The following is an 8,140-nucleotide window of genomic DNA, read 5'->3' as shown; positions in this document are numbered from 1 at the left end:
ATGAGCCAATGGTCTTAATCACTGATTGTTATGCAATAAGATAGATTGCAAATTGTTTCAAGGCCAGAATGCATGTTGTCATGGTCAGTGAAGCTTTCTCAGTTAGGGAAAAGAAGACCACACTGGTATTCCCCAGGATTTCATGTAGATCCTTTTCTTTTTAGCATTTATTTCTCTGTTATAAGTACTGGCAGCAGGAATCTCTGGCTAACCAAGTTTGCTGATGATTGTAAGCTGGGTGTAGTTATTAAATAGTTATTAAATCAACCGATGATACTAATATCCTTCAAGCAGAACTAATATGTGTTAATACCTGGTGCCCTGAAAAAGGGCCCAAAACTAAATGTTTAGAAATGCATATCATATCCTTCAGAAAAGAATGAATTACTACTACCTACTGTATCAATGACATACCAATGTACATTGAGTCTGTGATCAGGGACATGGGCACCTAGCTCAATGGCTCTTTCTCCTTCAATCACCATGTAGCAACTATAGTCTGAAAATCGTTCTATAGCTCAAAATAAATCACAAAGGACATCATATCTAAAGTCAAGGAAGTTATCGTTCTCCTGTCCGCTGCCCTGATTAAACTCATTATAGAATATAATGTAACTCTCAGTATTTATCTCACTTGACACATGAAAAAACTTGAAAGAATGCAGAGGTTCCTAAGCAGAAGATTCTCAGGCCCCAAAAATTAGTTATCAAGAAAGGCTAGAATCACTTTCTCTTTACTCTGTGCCATATACAGTAGGTTCTTGAAGAGAGACCCATGCCTTGCTTTCTGTGCCCTCAAGGACCCTATTATCCAATAAATCTTCTTTCTCAGTATATCAGATAGTGTAGCCAGCACTGGAATAAGAGACCTCAATTTACATCCAGAAATAAGCAAATCTAAATGGAGAGAGAGGTTCATTACCCAGCTCTTCACCTTACTCTGTAATAAACTCACCTAATATGTCAAGCAATGTGACTCTATGGCTGCCTTCAGACAGGTGACAAAAATAGATGGATGCTCTAAAATAAAAACTTACAGGCCTTGTCCTCCAACTCATGGCCACTGGTTGACTGCTTTGTATTTCCTGTGATTCGTATAATGATGCAAATTATGCAGTTATGAAGGAAGCTTTGGCTGCAAAGTTTATCAGCTAGGAAAAAACAGAGCATGCCTTAGAACCATTTCATCTTGTGATCTTTTGATCGGCCATGCTAAGTTAACTGGTTGCATACAGGATTATAACTTCACCAGAACTATGATTTGTGCATGTAGGGTAAGGGATGGGTTAGAAACCTTTCCGGTTGTGAACTTTTGATCGGCCATGCTAAGTTAACTGGTTGCATACAGGATTATAACTTCACCAGAACTATGATTTGTGCATGTAGGGTAAGGGATGGGTTAGAACCCTTTCCGGTTGTGAACTTTTGATTGGCTGTGCTAAGTTAACTGATTGCATACAGGATTATAACTTCACCAGAACTATGATGTGTGAGTGTAGAGTAAGGGAAGGGTATCAAGTATTTTTGTAGTAGTTGATCTCTCTTCTATTCAGAAAAAATTTGAAATTTGGGAGAATTGTTTTTTTTTTTTACTGTTTCTTCCTTCACTGATGGATGAGTACATTAATTTGATGTCCTAGACGTCCCTTTTAACTATAACGTTAATCCTCTGCCAAGAACATTGTTATATATATATAAATATATATATATACGGTTCTACCTGACTTCACCTAACTCACTTATCCGCCCCTAACCAAAACAACACTACTACCACTTTTTACTCCCCTGACCTAGAACCATATATATATATATGTGTGTGTGTGTGTGTGTGTGTGTGTGTGTGTGAGTGAGTGTGCGTGTGTGTATGTGTGGATGTATAAAATGTCCTAATGCTAGAATAGCAGTTCAAGCTGTCATCCTTTTAGTACCAGTAGCTAAAAAGTAAAAAGCTTGCATTAAGAGATAGGAGTTGTACATGCAGAAAAGTCTTAAAACATTAAAACATAGACTCAAAACATATGCTGGTCTTTTGGCCCTCACTTAATATTACTTTTTTGTGGTCACTGTTATCACCTTTAGAAATTATTTCTGAATAATCTTGTGTGACAAGTTATATCTGTGAAGACCAAGAGTATACTTCACAGCACTTTGTGCAGAAGTGTCAGATCATGTCACCTCATTCACCATGTCAGCTTATCACTGTTTGAGCTATACTTCTTAAGGTCAGCTACTCCAGTTCAATTGGCTACTGATGTTGCTTACATGTTTCTTATCTTCTCTGAACAGGTCCATGTCTTTTGCATTGATTCATGGATACTGGTCATGTTCCATCTTTTGATTTTGGGGAAGATTTCTCAATTAAATACTTATAGGCTAATTGTCAGTCTGTTCAGTTTTTCTCAGTGTGGATATCTGGTATCATTTCAGGTACTGCTGATGCTTTGCATAGGAAATTTTGAGATAGGTGGGCCAGGCGGCATACTTATTGGACAGCTGTAAGTCTGATCAGCTATTTGCCAATGTGGTGTTCTAGTATGGTTTCAGGTATTGAAGAAGTTTTATCTAATGAAAGCGCTTAATCCTTTGTTGTTTTAATAAACCAGTGTTTCATCTGTGGAAGTTTCTACTGTGCTCATTTGGATTTACCTCTGGACTAACCTGCTGTGACTAGCTTTATCAGTATGGTTTCAGGTACTGTTTTCAGACAGTTAGGGGTGTTGCCTCACAGTAAGACGCTGTCCGGTTTCACTCTCAGTTAGAGCATCTTCTGCGTGGAGACATGCATGAATGGGCGTGCCTTCATTGAAGGTTGTGCATCAGGGCTGGCAACTCGGTATGTAAAAATCAACTGCCAATCATTAGCGGACCGGAGTTCTGCTGTGGCGACTCCTAACCGGGAAAAAGCCGAAAGTCATAACCTTTTCATGAATGGAGGGATGTCTGTACTTTATCTGAACTGTTCCAAGGCATTTGATTTGAAATTTCTGGGGCATTTCTTTGACTTGGGCTCCTGGATGTGATAATGATGTTTACTGATGCTTTTGTGTAGCTTTTAACTTCTTTGGACAATACATCTGAATTTTTAAATGCCTTTATTAAATTATAATTTAAGACATAGGCACATATACATTAATAGAAAAGAAAACAAAACATATTAAATTTTTTTCACATTGATGCATTAAATATTACAAATATGTTTCATTTTTCTTTATCTTTCTTTTTTTCTTACAGTTATTATTCACTCAAACATTGCATAAATTGCTCAGTTCCTGCCTTACCATAAACCTCACTCTTCATCCTGAATATTAGTCTGACTGAATTAATGCAAATTCCATTTATTTCTACATAATTTGCACCTTCCCCTTTCTAAAAATCCTACAACCAGTCATTTTATCTCATTTACAATATTCAGTACTTCAATCACAGTTGATTTAAATGTTGTTTTCTATTTTCTAGTACTTCCTTTTTGGTAGCTAATAGCATTACACTTAGAAAGACCTTACTATGTCTAGGCAGCTCAGATTCTCTGTTCCAGATCAAAAGAACCATTTCCTTAGTTACATCCATTTGCTCCCTCAACATTTCAGACAGAGTACTGTGAAGGAAATTTTTAAAATATGTCAAATTGTTACATTCCCAAAACACACATTCCCAGTTCACACTCTTTTAATCACACCTCGAGCATTCGCTATCTCCCTGAGGAAAATGTATCTAAAGTCTGGTTAAAGTATAAAATACTTCTGCAAAATCTTCCAAACAAAAATCCTAAACCTTCTAGACTGTCTTGAATACTTGAGAGCCACACAGATGTCCTCCCATTTTCTTTTGTAAACTGCCTTTGAATTTTGTTTTCACAATCTTTTCTAATCTTCTGTTATTGATTCTTACAGTTATCATGCAATATTTTATATGCCCTGTGATGATGTGAGGTATTGCCAGCTATGCTAAGAGAAGTAGGGCAGTGGATGTGTAACATATCCCAACATAACTAGCTGGAGTTTTGTAAAGAATTATATGTCATTTGTAAATCAAACCAATTTGTACAGATGTTTGTGTTGAAAAATGTATTTGTAAAGCTGCATGTGTTAAAAATGTACCAACAGTCAGTCCTGCTGGGATGAAATGAAATAGACATGTATGCCAGACTGTACTGTAACTGTTGAAATTAATATATTGTAACAGAGGATACTGGAACAGAAGAGGTTAATTTTAGTCCAGCTAACTTTGAAAAACAATCTGAAATTAAATTACCTGGTTTAGGCCATAAAGGTTCTGATTGCAGCCAGAGACAAAATGTCTCTGAAAACCAGGACTAATAATCCTACTGTATTGTCCATAGGGGTGAACTAACTGCCAACACAGCGTAGCAAAGCTTTATGTGTGTGTGTGTGTGTGTGTGTGTGTGTGTGTGTGTATGGTAACACATATGTACTAGATTCTGGTTCACTTTCTAGTAAAGGGGGAAGTGTGGGAATCAGAAGGCAAATGATCAAATGCATGTGATATCACTCTGTAATCCGGCATTGAAATTATGTCTTAATACTTGATGAGACAGAAGTCTGTTTTTGAAACCTGACAAAGAAAGATCACTCACCCACTTCATCTTGCCTTGCTTTAGTAAGTAACTAGGGGACAGTAATTCTTTAGATTAGTCAGGAAAATATAGTCAGTTTATTTAAGTATTTTTTTTTATATCTGTGTGAATCTTTCTATCAGTGTTATTTTTAATATGTCCTGTGATTAAAACTCTGGTGTTTACTGTAACTAGCCATTTAATATTTTCGTGTTCTTTTATTATTTATTATTATTAATATATTTAAACTTTTCATTGTGACTGGACTTTTAGAGAATATTTTAATGTTTAAGAGTACTTATATTTATTTGGTGACACTGTGGCCTCTCCTGAAAGCCTTGCTGCATTGGTCCAACTACTATTTGTAGTAGTACTCATTTTACTAAGTATAACTGGATAAACGCTCCAGAGACCTCAACCTCTTTACCACAATCAACAGAACATGCTGGAGGGACAGGTTCATAACTCAGAGACTGCCCATGCTATGGAATAGACTTCCCATACATGTCAAGCAAAGCACCTCACTGGTCATCTTCAAGAGAAATCTTGATGAGTGGATGGGAAATAGAAAATTCACCCCAGGGATCACTCCAGTGGCTTTACTCGACAGAAGCACTAGGAAAAAGGTCAGGTGGCATGATGCCAAGGTAATCCTATGGGCTAGGCTTGTAAAGGCTCCAGGGCCATTAGCCTAGTACACACCTATGAACCTTTGAACCTATGAGCCTTAGAGTAGCTGGCTTTGAGATTTGATTTTCATACATACAAACACACACTTGGGAAAGCCTGGCACAGATTTACCAGCTATGCCCCCTCTGCCCAGGCTATAAGGTAGCACTGCCACCAGAACACTCCAAAGTGTGTGTGTGTCAGCTACTTGGAGCTGGGACACAGTGCACTCATTTCACAGAGAGAGTGGTGGAGGAACAGGCTTGGAACTCTCAGCTGAGGACTCAACTCTACAGCTGTGATCAGTGTGGAGTCTTATTTGGGACATGATAAGAGAGAGGGAAACCCAGCCCCAGGATGGGTGTGTACCCCTGTACCCTCTTAAGGAATATTGTGCTTGGTGCAGAGAGCTGCATCTGGAAATATTGTGTTTATCTAGCTTTGCTCCAAGTGAGCATCCATCACTGCTGTCTGTGGTGAGTATTGAGACCTCCTTGATCACTGGCCCAGAGGAGGGATATCACATGCCCTACTAATTATCCCCTTTTTAACAGCAGTTTCTGGATTTTCTAAAGACTCTACCAGAGCTGAACCTTTGCTAAGACATGCCTGTTGCTTTCTTTATGTCTATACTCTGATATCAATCCCTGGTAGGGGACACAGTCTGTAACCAGCAGTCCAAACTTCTACTTGGCCTCATCCCACTCTTTTACCTATCCCCTCAATAGTATTTGCTCCTACTACATTGGTTTCTTTGCATATTTCCTCCAGTAAATTTCAGACCCTCCTGCTATTCTCTATACCCCTACTTGCAATCATCCTTACTTGCAAAATCTCCTTTCTCCATTTCTGTGATGGCTTAGTTCTTAGAATCTGAATGTTGGGACTATGGGTAAAAAACTTGGAATTATCTGTTTTATTTCATATTGTTTTGAGTTGTGTTAGTTTGATCTTAGTTGTTTTTTGCAGTAAAGCCTTAATGATTGCTGCAGTTTAATCAGATTTTGTTTGCCTAGAGCTTGCCATGAACTTAGTTGCAAACACGCATTGTATGTTATATTCTACTGTCCATGCAATAATAGTAAACATGTTTAGGATTGCAAGAAACAGTCTTAGAGCAGTTCTTAAATGATAATTTAAGAGTAGCTGATGTAAAACAAATCTTAGAAGAAAGGAATCTATTTTCATTTTAAAGTTTAACACTTTGAGTGCAGTAGGTCTTAATCAGGAATGTAACTGGAAATTTATTTTTTATAAGGATGTTTCTTTAAATGCTTTTAATTGACTAACTGATGATTTAATTAGAATGGCTATTTAAATATAAATGTGTTGGGTGTTTATTGCACTCTGTTAAAGGCTTGTATAAGCTGAGGCGCTAGAGCAATTTTCGTGAGCATTGGCTTGATTTTCTTATTAAAAGTTGAAAGTTGGAGTTTCATCTGGCCTTTTTTCATGTTATATTCATTTCTTGTATTTAGTGGACAGGTGATCCGCTGTGGCGACCCCTAAAAGCCAAAAGATGAAGAAGAAGATACATTTTACATATTTGTCATTATGGATGTTTTTGTCTTTTTCTATATTTATTCATAGTACACTGCTTTTATTCTGTTTAGTAACAGGAATCATTGCTGAAAAGCTGGGAGTGATATTTAGAGACACACAAAGGCATAGCTATATTAGATTGCTTGGTTGATAGACAAGTGCAGACAGATAAAATCTGAATCTACACTTCATGAGCAGCAAAGTTAAATTAAGTAGTGAATGCTGAAGAAGACATGTGACAGTCTCATCCTATATTTGTTAAAGCATTTGAAGGTGACTTGCCATTATTGGCAGTCTGGGTTCTGAACTGCTTAAACATTTATCTTGGAAATCTACATGCATGCTTGTTTTGTTATGTGATAGTGGCAACTGGAATGTATAGTATCAGAAATGATGTGAAAAAAAAATATTTTCTTAGTGATGTTATGTATTTTGTGTTTTCTGTATAAATGCAACAAGTCTTTTATTATGTAAAAATGCTATTGTCTTTAGACATTCCTTGTTTTAATTGAGGAGTAACACATGTTATCACATTACTGTGAAACAATAAGACAGCCATAATGAAGCCTACAACATTGGCTTTTACATAGAACTGGTTAGTATTAATATGCCCGGTTTCAGACCAAACTATCTTACGTGTACCTGGAAGGAATTACTGTTGAATGTAATGGAGAAACTATTATGTTTTTGTTTATTAATGTATCTGCATGAAGTCACAATGCCAAGATACAAGAACACCAAGGCGGGCCTGTACATGTGGCCAAGATATGTTTGATGATATAATGGCATTGTGATCTTTTTTGCATATCCATTCCTTTAGTGTGCACCTTGCCAGTCAATCATAATTGATGTATGAAGGAGCACGGTGCTGATAACAGAATGATACTGAAACTGTTTCTCTTGGTTTCTCATTAGTAGAGATTAGAACTGTGACAACCCACCACTGGACCAGTATAATCAAGGAGCCTCAATCCTCATCAGTGGGGGACATGCACTGGGAGGGTAATAGGTACACACACAGTATTTCCAGATACAGCTCTCTGCATCAAGAGCAATTTCCCTTAAGTGCACACAGAGACCACAGTCAGTCCTGGGCTGGTTTCTCCCTCTTTCTCCAGGTCATGATTAAGATTCCCCACTGGCACAGCTATAGAGTTGACATCTCAGCTGATTGGCCAAGCGAAGACATCCAGCACCCTCTCTGTTCAACCAGTGCTTTGTGTCCCTGCCCAAGTAGCTGACACACACATTTTATGACATTTGATTTACACACACACACACACACACACACACACACACACACACACACACACACACACACACACACACACCTGGGAAAGGCTGGCACAGGTTTAC

Source organism: Protopterus annectens, chromosome 7.part0 (genome assembly GCF_019279795.1).
Source record: "Protopterus annectens isolate FY-2018-M chromosome 7.part0, PAN1.0, whole genome shotgun sequence".
Lineage (NCBI taxonomy): Eukaryota > Metazoa > Chordata > Ceratodontiformes > Protopteridae > Protopterus > Protopterus annectens.
Note: the sequence above shows the minus strand (reverse complement) of the source record.